Here is a 13,984-nt window from a genome sequence, read left to right on the forward strand (position 1 = left end):
TGGGGAAAATGTGGGAATATTCAGAGAGACATTAGGAAGGAAATTATAAGTTAATATGATCAGGACACAAGCTTGCCTACATTGTGCTGCATTTCCTTAAGGAATGGGGAGCACGGTGGATCCACTTCAGTGAAGCTTATGACAGCCAGGGCTTTTCTTTCAGAATATGGATCTTGTCATAAGTAGTACCATGGCTGAATGGGGAAGATACTGAGGTGGAGTACTCAGACAGTGACCGGCACATTGTACATGGGGAGCAATCAGACCGTTTAGTACAGGGGCCAAGGGACAGGCTAATGCTTGTTATCATACGTGATAATTTTCATTTATGGCTACAGAAAACTTACATGCAGGGCAGTACAAGATGGTGTTTGACTGAATACCAGAGTTCCTGTTGCCTGATCCCCAGGATTGGTATTTATACTGATAGGGATTATTGTGTAACTTATTACCATCACTGAAAATCTATTTTTTTAATTATAACGCATTCAGTGCAAGACTCAAGACTTAGGACAACAACAGACAGATGGTAACATGCAAGAAGAGTAATTTATTAGTGCAAGACGTTGGAACCTTCACATTGGGCAAGGAAAGTCAGTTTATCCGTGAGAACAAAAGGAGTCCAGAAGAACCATGTTTCATTATTGCTTTAAATCACAATATAATAAAACCTGTGCCTGGAAATAAACAGAAAGCAAGAGAAGAAAGGTGAGCAGAGTCAGGCAGCTCCTGGAGAAGAAATGTTAACAAACTAGTGCTCCATGAGAGGGAAGTCTGGAAAGACCCACAAAGTGTGCTTGGGGGAAGTTCTGAATTCTTTTGGGGAAATTACATCAAATAATGCATAAGAGTGGAAACTCTTTCCAAATTCAGGCAAATACACTCTGAATGGGCTCAACAGTGTGGCTCAAGTCCCTTTGTCTCTGTGATCAGGAGGGTTAGAGAGCAGATCACAGCTCCCAGGTATAACTCTCTCTGGTGATTTACAATTGTGAACTCTACCTTCATTCCAATGGGATAACCAGTGGGGGACCCAGAGCAGAAGTGGGTAAGAAGTACTGGAAACAGGAGGTTCACAGGCTCCTGGCAGGGCCAGCAAAGGTGGCAGAGAAATGAATCCTGCTGGTATTTTGCTCTTAAGGAGGATGTCTCCAGCTCCCTTCCCCCATATGTGTGATTTTCATCCACCAACACTCCCCACAACATTGGATAGAGATAATATTCCCTTATTGTACAGATGTCAGCTTCAGCAAAGTTCCCAGTAGATTGACAATAGAGTTATCCCTGAGTCTTCCCTTTCTAGGGCGTAATTTGTCCTTGTTGGGGTGCTCTGGGAGTCTTGTGTTCAAGGAAGGAACTCTAGAAGGAGGCACCTATCCCAGGTCCTGTTTATAACTAAATTCAAATCAATAATGTAAGCCTGAACCAACCTGCCACTGGTGACCTCAAATTCCAGTGCCTCACCCCACCCGTGTGTTTCCTATAGAATGTCAGGCCAAGTTCATTTGTGGCCTTATGAGTGTATAAAGACAAATGAACATACCAATACACCTGCTACACTTTTTTTGTCTAGGAAGCTCATAGTGCTGTCTGCACATCGCTTCCCTTTCAACAATGCTTCAACAGCCTCTGGAGGTGCATTGTATTTCTCTAGGTTGCTCTTCAGTTCGGCTTCACTCTTAAGTAGGAAGGCGGAAGTTTCACGCTTAACTGCATAACAGGCTGGGCCGGCATTAGCTGGAGAGTGTAAGGAGAAAGAATCCAGTTAGTCAAAATTACTTTTATATTTAATTAATTATTTTTTGCATGAGTGTCACTGACTTAGGGCTGCAGACTGGACAACATAACCAGTCTTATGGCTCCCTCCTGTGACGACACTGAAGCAAGACAGATGACCTCCTCAAGATCACACAGCAAGGGACTGAGGAAAGAGAATTATTGACTCTATGTTTCTGTACTTTAATCCACATTTACACTCCCCCAAACCTTCTATGGCTGGAGAAATTCCCTTTTCTGTCATTAAAAGTTGGAGTTTTGGCCTCCATCTTCAGTAGCATTTTCATGTGTCTTTGATGTTGAAAAAAGGATTTTTTTGTGTCATTCAACTTTGACATAAATAACAGAGCTAGAATTTTATAAGAGATGGGAAAAGTAAAAACCAAGCAGAGTGCTTATGTGTAGAAAGGTCACAGTTTGAAATAGATGGAATTAGGTCATGGCACCAAGCACAGTTCAAGGTAAAAAGCTAACGTTACAAGAGTTGATCAGTTGATCATTCTGTAATTCTTTTTTAAATAGGTTTTTTTTTTTGTAGCTCTGACTGTTCTGGAATCAATCTGTAGATCAGGCTGGCAGGGAACTTAGAGATCTGCCTGCTTCTGTCTCCTGAGTGCTGAGATTAAAGGCACATGCCACCACTCAGCTGAGTTGATCAGTTTTGATACACACCAGAACATATCTAGGAACCTGTGAAAAGCTTTGTCCTTCAACAATGATTCTCAGATTTACTTCTAGGGAGGCTGACAAGGGAAGCTGATGGCCACCTTATGGTTTCTAAAGTCCTGTGATGAATATTTGGGTAGAACTGAAGAAATCAACTTTCCTAATCTAGGTTCCACATTCTCTTCAACTCTCTTAAAAAACAAAAACAAACCCAAGAGATGCCCTATCATATGACAAAAGCATTTATTCAACTATGTTCATAGCAGTATTATTTGTAATAGCCAGAACCTGGAAACAACTTAGATGCCCTTCAATGGAAGAATGGATGAAGAAAGTATGGAATATACACATTAGAGTACTACGCTGCGGTAAAAAACAATGACTTCTCGAATTTTGCATGCAAATGGATGGAAATAGAAAACACTATCCTGAGTGAGGTATCCCAGACCCAAAAAGATGAACATGGGATGTACTCACTCACTCATAATTGGTTTCTAGCCATAAATAAGGGTCACGGAGTCTACAATTGGTGAATCTAAAGAAGCTAAGTAAGAAGGTGAACCCAAGGAAAAACATATAGTTATCCTCTTGGCTATAAGGGAAGTAGACAAAATTGCTGGGGAGAAAATTGGGATCTTGGGGGTGGGGTGGAATGTGGGTAAGGGGAGATGAGGAGAGAAAAGTTAGAAGGGAAGGAGGGGGGGCCTTGGGGAAACAGGGGGATTGGGATAAAGGAAAGGTGGATAGGGGAGCACGGAACCACAATTCTTAGTTAAGGGAGCCACTGTAGGGTTGGCAAGAGACTTGACCCTAGAGTGGCTCCCAGGAGCCCAAGCTGAGGTTCCCAGTTAGTTCCTTGGGCAGTTGAGGATAGGGAACCTGAAATGACCCTATCCTAGAGCAATACTGACGAATATCTTGCATATCATCATAGAACCTTCATCTGGTGATGGATGGAGATAGAGACAGAGACCCACACTGGAGCACTGGACTGAGCTCCCAAGGTCCCAGTGAGGAGCAGAAGGAGGGAGAACATGAGCAAAGAAGTCTGGACCACGAGGGGTGCACCCACCCACTGAGACAGTGGAGCTGATCTACTGGGAGTTCACCAAGGCCAGCTGGACTGTGACCGAAAAAGCATGGGATAAAACTGGACTCTCTGAACATGGCGAACAATGAGGGCTGTAGAGACGCCAAGGACAAGGCACGGGGTTTTGATCCTACTTAATGTGCTGGCTTTGTGGGAGTCTAGCCAGTTTGGATATTCACCTTCCTAGATATGGTCGGAGGGGGGAGGACCTAGGACTTACCACAGGGCAGGGAACCCGGACTGCTCTTTGGACTGGAGAGGGAGGGGGAGAGGAGTGGGGGGAGGGGAAGAAGGGTGGGAGGAGGGGGAGAAGGGTGGGAGGAGGGGGAGGGAAGTGGGAGGCTGGGAGGAGGTGGAAACTTGTTTTTTTTTTCTCCCTTTCTCAATAAAAAAAAAAAGAATCAAAGCTGTGGCATTGCCAGGATATATATAGCCCTGCCTCCTTGCTCCACGCAGCCCAGCATGACTGAGCTGTTCACTTCCAGTGAGGGCCATGTACATTGCCCCATTTTTAGGCACACAGTGGGTCTAAGTTGCCATTAAGCAAGTTGTAGCAGTCTGCACACAGAACCCATTTAAATGCTCTGAGGCTGGACCTCATGAAAAAGCCACAGCCATTTGTGCTGGCCAACCAAAAAGCTGCAGTTTCAAAACAGCTCAGCTTTTTTTCTGCTACCATTGAATCAGGAAAACCTCTCTTAAAGGAGCTGCAGCATTAAGCTGTGCTTTACTCTGTTTTCTTCCCTCCCTGCCCCTCCCTCCCTCCCTCCCTGTCCCTCCCTCCCTCCCTCCCTGTCCCTCCCTCCCTTCCTTCCTCCCTTCTCTCTCTCTTTCTCTTTCTTTCTTTCTTTCTTTTTTTCTTGTGCCTAGAATTTCTCCCCAAACTCTCTCAGGTTTTAAGTGGATTTTAGTTGGCTACATGGGTGCCAATTTGTTGTAATAAGGCCTCTTATTCATCTCGACCACCCAGAATGAAAATAATCACACAGAAACTGTATTAATGAAATCACTGCTTGGTCCATTAGCTCTAGCTTCTTATTGGCTAATTGTTACATATTAATTTAACCCATTTCTATTAATCTATGTATTGTCATGTGACTGTGGCTTACCAGCTAAAGTTCAAGTGTCTGTCTTCAGTGGGGCTACTTGGCTTCTCCTTTCTCTGCCCTTCTTTCTCCTAGCATTCAGTTTAGTTTTTCTCAACTACCTATATTCTACCCTATCAATAGGATAATGCAGTTTATTTATCCACCAATGGAATTCATAGCATACAGAGGGGAATTCCACATCCAGTTGCTTCTGTAGTTCCAGTTTGTTTACCCAGATTTTTTATATCCAGAATTTCCTTGGTTTGTGTTTTCTTTATTGTCTCTATTTCAGTCTTCAAGTCTTGAACTGTTTGTTTCACCTGTTTGTTTGTTCTTGATATTCTTGGGTTTCTTTGAGAGATTCATTACTTCCTTCCAATTTTTTTGTTTGTCATTTCCTCTATTTCTTAAAGAGAGATTTTCATTTCTTCCTTAAAGGTTTCCATCATTTTCATAAAGTTAAATTTAAATTCGTTCTCTTCTGCTTCTCCTGGGTTAGGATGATTATGCTTTTCTGTTGTGTGACCATGGGTTCTGGTGTTACCATGTTGCTTTTGGGTTTTTGGATGAATTCTTGCATTGGCTCCTACCCATCTCTTCCTTCAGTTGATGCTGGCAGTGTCTTTGTGTCTTGGTCTAATCCTTGCAGTGGCTATCTGAGTCTTTGGGAATTGTTTTTGGTCTGCTTTGTACTGTCAATGTCTGTGACTCAGGGAGCCTTTCCAGTCTCTCTTAGCCTACTTCTTGGTCTTCTTTCCTGGTTTGCTCTCTTGATCCACTCTGTGCAGTCACAGCTTGTGCTTTAGAGTTCCTCACTTGGTCTTCTTTCTTGGCCCTCTCAGCAGGAAACTCTCCTGCTGGGTCTTGGTCCTCTCTGTATTGTAGTAAGCTGTATTTCAGAGTTCTACTGAGGTTGCAGGAGGATAGGCAAGTTTGGTCACTGGATGGGGCTAGGATCTTGCAGAGTCCGATGGATGGGAGTGGGTATTGGGGCAGCCTATCTGTAGGAAACTCTCCTATTGGCTGTCTAGAGAAGCCAAGTCAGTTGGGGAGTGGGGGATTTTGCACCACTATGGAGGTCCTAGAGAGTGGGGTGTTCCAATGATTAACTGGTCACTCACCTCTTGGTCCTCTCTGTATTGCATCAAACTGTGTTTCAGAGTTCCATCAAGGTTGCAGGAGGGTCCGTTGATATATTCTCTTTGCTAGCTGCTTTCTTGCTTTGGCTTTGCTGCTTGTGTTTGGACTCCCTAGATGCCCCACTTCCCTGAAGCATCAGTCATTCCTCAATCCCTTCCGCAGGGAAGAACTCAGCCCTTGGCTTTTCTCGGAGCCAGGATCCCCAGTCTGGCCCTTCTGCACAGCACAGGAAGAGCTCCAGGTTCCTCATGTCCCTCTCTAACAGAGAAACCCATACTCATCACACACATACTTTACCCCGCCCACCACCGATGAGCTGCGTCTGCAGGTGGCTGGCTTTTCCCTTGATATGTCTGCATGTGGATCTGGAGGGCTGAGAAGAGTGAAAGTGGCTGCTGTGATTTCTCTAAGTGTGGTCCATTACCATCTCCAATCAGAACTGACTGGGGCAGAAGTGAGGACCTCGGCCTCAAAGGCGAACTCACAACAACTGAGAAAGAACCTTCCTCACACAGTGTTTCAGTGTTGTGTGCTGACTTGGTTTTGGAAATTCACCTGAAAACTTTTATACATTCAAAAAGGCTCAAGAGGCACATAGTAAAACATATGCATGAAGGACAGGAAGATAGATAGGGATAGAGAGTTCACGGAGGCAGAAGTCTGAGGGAGCGTGTTTCCTCTGACTCAGGATCAATGGGTCGCCCTTCCTTCTCTCTCTCTCTCTCTCTCTCTCTCTCTCTCTCTCTCTCTCTTTCCCTCTTTTTTTTAAAGACTAGGTCTCATTTATTAATGCATGCAGGTGTCCAACCTATACTATAAGGCTGAGGCTTGTGTCAAACTCAGGTAATCCTCCCGTTGCAGCCTCACACATGCTGGGAGTTCAGGTGTGAGCCTTTCCACCAGACCACAGGGGAGACTTTGAGGAGAGAACAGACACTTTGAATTTGGAGGCACTCAGGAAATGCGGGAGATAAACATATGCTTAGAGAAAACAAGGATATAACTCCGGGAGGCCATAAACCTCCCTCTCACTACAGAAGTGTTGCCCTTGCTAGCTGTTCTGGCATTCCCAGAATCCCAGAAGACTTGGGCAAGGACTCTGCGGGGTGGAGCCTGCTTCTGGTCTTTGAGAAGTCTACAGCCCTTTCCCCTCACTGTCTGAAGAAAGAAGGTGCACGTGTGAGAACTCAGAATATCGTTGTGGACTTGATGCTCTCTGCTCCTTTAAAAAGACAAAAAGCACAGGGTTGTGGGACATAAATGAGCGACAGTGTGCAACATTCTTAGGATGATGATTGACAAGGAGTGGGTACAATGTACATGTCAGCTGTTGCCCGTCATTTTTAGAGAATTGAGAAGCATGTTTGTGATGAATCCCTAGTGATTAGCAGGAACTAAGAGTATCAGAGAAACCCAGTGTCTGATTCCAGATTTACCTCCTTATCTTGATGCCCAGAGATATAGTACTACATGGCTAGAGAGGTCCACAGTAGCCATGTGGACCTGGTGCTGACCCATATGCAAGACCCACAGTTTTCTTGTTGAGCCTTTTGCTTCCTGTCAGTTCCCTTCTTCTTGCTGCATCATTTTGAACTGAAATATTAAAATCATCTCCATTTCCTCAAGTCCTTGCTTGATGTGCCTTCCTGGCCCTTACCTCTGAGCTTCTTCGAATTCCCACGCACAGTGACTCTCCCTCAGCAGTATTTTTGACATTTCCAAGACCTTCATCCCTTGCCACTTTCTGCTTCTTCATGCTCCTTGAAGCTCCTTGTTCACTTCTCATACAGCAATAGGATACATTAAATGCTTAATAAATGACAGTGTAATTGACTTTCAGGAAGCAAAATTTGTTGTTTTATAATAAATTCTCTAATTATATCACTTATATTTAATTTTATGTCTGATTAGAAAGCAAATTCTATTAAAGTTTTAAAGTTTACTAGAGGCAGCAATCAGACCCAATTAAATCCAGGTGACATCTAGGCCACTACTAACTTTTACTTTGCTGAGTGAGTCTGTTCTTTTTGTTTCTGTTTATGGCTTCATGGCTGACCACTTTGTGTTGGGGCTCATCCCTGGAAAAGGCAATTAATTCTCCTTCCTTCCCAGCAGACACTGGTTACTTATGGTTTCCTGTCTAGATGGGGGAACCTCATAGAATCTTCTCCCTTCCATGTTAGTTTGTCCATCGATATTGCCATTGTTCTTATCTTGTTTATGCAGATATAACTAGTAGAGTCTGATTCACAGCATATTCCATTTGGTTCTAACTCTTCCAAAATTCCCACTCACTTTTCAAAATATTTCTGAGCCATAGATGCAGGAGTTATGAAGATGAGGCTGGGCTTCCCATGGCAGTTGATTTCTGCATTATGTCCAGCTGTGGTTTTCTGGGATGGTCTCCACCTGTTGTAAGAGAGGCTTCTTTGATGAGGGATGGTAGCTACCCAAATTTATTAGTATTTTTCTTCTCTAACATATTTTGACACCATAATTGTAAGGCTGTCGATAAATGTTTTATTTTTGATTCTTCTTTTTTTTTAATATTTATTTATTTATTATGTATACAATATTCTGTCTGCGTGTATTCCTACAGGCCAGAAGAGGGCACCAGACCTCATTACAGATGGTTGTGAGCCACCATGTGGTTGCTGGGAATTGAACTCAGGACCTTGGGAAGAGCAGGCAATGTTCTTAACCGCTGAGCCATCTCTCCAGCCCCCTTGACTCTTCTAATATATTCCATTGGTTACATCTCTTTTAATACCAGTATCATGCTGGTTGTAGTACCACAGCCCAGGAGTTCAATTGGAAATAAGAAAATGTGACACCTTTAACATTGTTCTTTTTTTAATTTTTATTTTTTATTTTTTTAATTGAAAATTTTCACCTCCTCCCCTCTTCCCTATTCCCTCCTGTCCCCTTCCCTCTCCTCCTCCCTCTCCAGGCCAAGGAGCAATCAGGGTTCCCTACCCTATGGGAAGTCTAAGGTCCTCCCTGCTCCCCCCAGGTCCAGGAATGTGAGCATCTAAACAGTCTAGGCTCCCACAAAGCCTGTCCATGCAGTACAATCAAAACCCAGCACCATTGTCCTTGGCTTCTCCATCAGCCTCCACCATCAGCCACATTCAGAGAGTCCGGTTTGATCACATGCTCCATCATTTCCAGTCTAACTGGCCTTGGTGATCTCCAATTAGCTCAGTCCCACTGTCTCAGTGGGTGGACGCACCTCTCGTGGTCCTGACTTCCTTGCTCATGTTCTCCCTCCTTCTGTTCTTCATATGGACCTTGGATGCTCAGTCCAGTGCTCCAATGTGGGTCTCTGTCTCTATCTCTATCCATTGCCAGATGAAGGTTCTATGGTGATATGCAAGCTATTCATCAGTGTGGCTATAGGACAGGGCCAGTTCAGGTGCCCTTTCCTCAGCTGCTCAAGGAACAAGCTGGTGTGGCACTTATATACTTTAGAGTTCTACCCAGCGGTAAAAAACAATGACATCTTGAATTTTGCATGCAAATGGATGGAAATAAAAAACACTATCGTGAGTGAGGTAACCCAGACCCAAAAAGATGAATATGCTATGTACTCACTCATAAGTGGATTCTAGCCATAAATAAAGGACATTGAGCCTATAATTTGTGATCCTAGAGAAGCTAAATAAGAAGGTGAACCCAAAGAATAATATTGTTCCTTTTGCTATGGATTGTTTAGTATAATCAGGGGCTTTGGTTTTTCCATTCAAATATGGGACCTTTTTCCTATTTCCTTAAAGATTACATTTTGGAATCTTGATAGGAATTTCAATGAATCTGTAGCCTTTTTCAGTAATATGGATATTTAACATTTATCTTGCTGATTCATGAGAATAGGTGTTTTTCCTAGCTTCTAATGTCTTATTTTCTTCCCTCAAAGCATTAAAGGTTTAGGGGGGTTTTCACACTGACACAGTCTACACTCACCTGGAGGAGAGTTCCAGTGAGGTATTGTCTATGTTGAGTGTCCTGTGTGGATGTCTGAGGGAAGTTGTCTTAATTAGGGTAGCAGATGTGGGAAGTCCCAGACACTATAGGCAGCACCCTTTCCTAGGCAGAGAACCTTGAACTGTATATGTGAGAAATCAGCCCGAGCACAACCAGAGAAGCAGCGAGCATGCGTGCATTTGTGACTTTCCACTCTTGAGCATGGTGTGATGTAGCTAATTGCTCAAAGTTCAGTAACCATGACTACACCACAGTGATGAGTTGTAACTCAGAACCGAGTTAAAATAAACCTTTTCTCCCTTAGGCTGTCTTTTGTCAGGATATTTTATCACATCAATAGCAATGAATGTAGGGCAGGCGCATCTACAGGCATTTATTTTGAATGGCATTGTATTCTAAATTCCCTCTCCATGTGTTCCTTAGGGGTGTACAGAAATGCTGCTGGGTCTTGTACATTCTGTTTCACATTCTAGTGATTCTCTAGCAGAGTGTCTCTGATCCAAGAGTTTTCTGGTAGAGACTGTTTTAATTATTGAGTCATATCATCTTCAAACAGGGACAGTTTGATTTCTTCCCGTGTTATTTGTAGTGTATTTTTTTATGCTGTTTTTCTTGGATGAAAATTAGGGCAACTCTAGCAATTAGTTTTTGGTTTCTGTGATAAAGTTCTCTGACAAGAAGCAAGTTAGGAAAGAATGGGTTCATTCTGGTTTAAAGTTCAGAGTGACAGAGTCCATCACAGCAGGAAGGGAAGGTGACAGGCAAGGGTGACATAGCAGTGGGACAGGAAGCTGGCTGAGCATATTTTCTTCTGCGAAGAAGGGGAAATATGATGTAGGACCAGGCTTTAAAACCTCAGATCTTCTGAGTGATGGCTTCTGCCAAAAGTGGTTCTCAATCTGTGGGTCATGACCCCATTCACAGGGATCTCACATCAGCTGCCCCACATACCAGATATTTACATGACAACTCATAACAGTAGCAAAATTACAGCTATGAAGTAGAAATGAAAATGATTTTAAGGTTGCGGGGGTGAGAATCACTACCACGTGGGGAACTGTATTGAAGGGCTGCAGCATTAGGAAGGTGGAGACCTACTATCCTAAAGCTTCCATAGCCTTCACAGACATCTCCACAAACTGGGCACCAAGTGTTTAAATACCGAAGCCTATGGGAGACACTTTTTATGCTCAGTCACTACTGGCAGCCCAGTGGAAAGCACTCAGAGAGCAGACCCACTTCACTCCTCCTTATTATTAGAGGAAACTGAAAGAGTTGTGGGTGGGGAGGGGCACAGGTCAGGCTCTTCTAGTAGCCTGACAGAAATCTAAGCATTAGTTTTGGTTCACTAAAACGGAGCAGAGCTAAACAGGCAGTTCTCAAAACAAACAAACAAACAAACAAACAAACCTACTACCTACAAGCAGCCAACTAGCAGATACCCCCAGTCTTCTGCTGGCTCTGCAGGTCCCCAAAGGCCTTCTCCTGGCTTAGCAGACCCCCAAAGGCCTTCCACTAGTTCAGCAGACCCCCAAACACCTTCTCCTGGCTTAGGAGAAGCCCAAAGCCCTTCTGCTGGCTCAGCAGATGCCTCACAGCCTTTTGCAAGCTAAAGACAGCTTTCCCCACTCTGCTGCAGAAAGGTCCCTAACCACTAAGCCCTCCCACCAGTCAGACCCCAGACTAATCTTTCCCCCACCAGTCAGCCCTACATTAATCCCTCCTCTCTGGAATTCCCCTAACTCTGCTTAAAAGGAGTTTGTGACCTTCTTTGTGCTGTTGCCGTGTTCCACTTAGTGCTGGAATTAATAAAGCGCTCTTGTTACTGCTTGCATGGCTGTTGGTCTTTCCTTGGGGGCTTCACTCAGTACCTCACAGAAACAGTTTACTTTTCTTGTGTCAGAATCCTATTTTTCATTTTATTAATTTTGACCTAAGAAATTTTTATTATGTTTGTTATTTCTTTGATTGGTATGTTCATCAAGACGTTTTGCCATTAAGAGAAGTATTTCAAATACTTCCCAAAACACCCAGAAAACAAAAATCAAACAAACGAAAAGCCTCTGAAGTACGTCAAAACCCTTTTCTTCATTTGAGATGATCATGATTTCTTTCCCTGAACCTATTTACACACGGAGCTCTATTCATCGAGTGGCTTATGTGGAGCCATCTTTATTTCCTAATTCTTGTAGACACAAAGCCCTGGTGGCAGCAGGACGGGGAGCACATCCCAGCCTCTGACCCCCAGCAGGATAATGCCAAGGATGCTGAATAGAGGTGGTGGTGAGAAAATAGCTGAGCTCTTCACCTGAGAGGAAACTCAGCATGGCCAGGGAGAGACACCCTCCTTTCTTCTCCAGAGAGAGGACTGAATATCCGGGGACACACACTCTCCTTTCTTCTCCAGAGAGGGGACTGAATATCCGGGGACACACACTCTCCTTTCTTCTCCAGAGAGGGGACTGAATATCCGGGGACACACACCCTCCTTTCTTCTCCAGAGAGGGGACTGAATATCCGGGGACACACACTCTCCTTTCTTAGTCTCACTTTAAGGTTGTGCGGGAGGCAGCTGTGGGTGTGTGTCCTAGAGTGGAGGGTAGCAGGCTTCTTAAACCCCCAGTTTTAAAAGATCACACAAAAGAAGTATCGGTATTTGCAATTAATTTATGAGTAGTAAGAAATGCCTTTGAGATTCCAACAATAGTCTTGCAATTTATAGGCAGAAAGATAAAATCAAGAAGGAAAAGTTATGATTTGTGGTATCAGCTGCTGGCTCATGATCATCATTGTCTTCATTACTGTGAGCCAAAGGTCTCGGGGAACTTTTAGGCAGACTGTGGACAGTCTTTACTGTTGTATACAGCATCCTGAAAAATAAACGAGGAAGTGACTTACATTATGATATTGAAAAGAAAAAAATCTAATTTTTTAAAAATTATTTTTTCAGTATTTTCAATTACTATTAAATATTCCAGAAAGCTTCCAGACAAAAATCCAATTAGGTGCATGTGTTCTGTCATTTAAGAGACAAGAAACCATGAAAACAACAGCAGTAACAAACCCAGATGTTTTTGGTTCCTTCTTCAAAGATTCCCATTGATTTCCTTCTCCTCTAACCTCCAACCTCCCCCAGTCCAGCTGTTTCAATAGGAATTCATTCTATACCCACTCTAAAGCTAGAGGTCTCTGTGGCTGAAGGTATCTGATGACCTCAGTTTGAACTGCTATGCTACTATTCTCTTACCACTTGCTCAATGGAAAGCTTGCTTAACAGAAAGTGTGGCTTTAAAAATTCTTCAGTGCTCTAAAACTGAGATTTGTTAGAAGTGACTAGAGAGCCCTCACCGGTACTTTCAGACCCTGTGTATTCCTGTGATTTTAGTTAAAACTGGGCAGATTTCTAAGACTTGGCACCTGTGAGATGCTTAAATGGAACAGGAAAGTTTAGATAAACTCTCGGAGCTACATTTTTACGCTTGAAAAGAGATTATTATTATTATTTGAAGAGACTCTTAGTCATGACATCCTTATACTGGGGTATTCTGCACTTTCACTGAATTGGTGCCAAATGTAAGGGACCCTGGTCACTGACACAAAGCAGGACTACTTAAGAGTCAAGTGTATTTTTCTCTGACTAAAGAATTTGAGGGCTTTCTCTGTGTCATGACATGCTTATGTGTGTAATTGTGTGCATGCAAGTGTGTACCTGTGTTTGTGTGATTGGGAGGTAATGGACAAGAGAGTGAAATCTGGGTGATCTCCTTTGTTTTTGTGTTTTTCTTTAATTATTTTAAAAACCTCACAATAATATGGAATATCAGCTGTGTCTATCAATGGCCCCTCTGAATAAATTGTCACTACAAAATCAAATTATGTTGTTCAAAAATAGTATACAGACAATGTTTGCTTGGACCTTATCAGTCACAACATTGGAAATTGTTTTTTCTCATTAGTGGAAATATATACATATGGATATATAAATATGTATGTGTATATATGTAAATATAAATGTATAAAATATACAAGTATGTACATATATGTATATATGCTGTGTGTATATACGTGTATGTCAAACAAATATATATAGTAATATAAAAGAAAAAAGGGAATATGTATAATTACCACCATCACTTTAACATTGTTGAGAGTATCCTCAGACTGGTCCAGGAAACATTGTTTCAATTTGCCCAAAGCCTTTTGGTCATAAGGAAGAGGTGCGTATGACTTAACCACGCCC

This window comes from Microtus oregoni, unplaced genomic scaffold (genome assembly GCF_018167655.1).
Source record: "Microtus oregoni isolate MIOR12 unplaced genomic scaffold, Mior012 000012F_ref0000307, whole genome shotgun sequence".
Lineage (NCBI taxonomy): Eukaryota > Metazoa > Chordata > Mammalia > Rodentia > Cricetidae > Microtus > Microtus oregoni.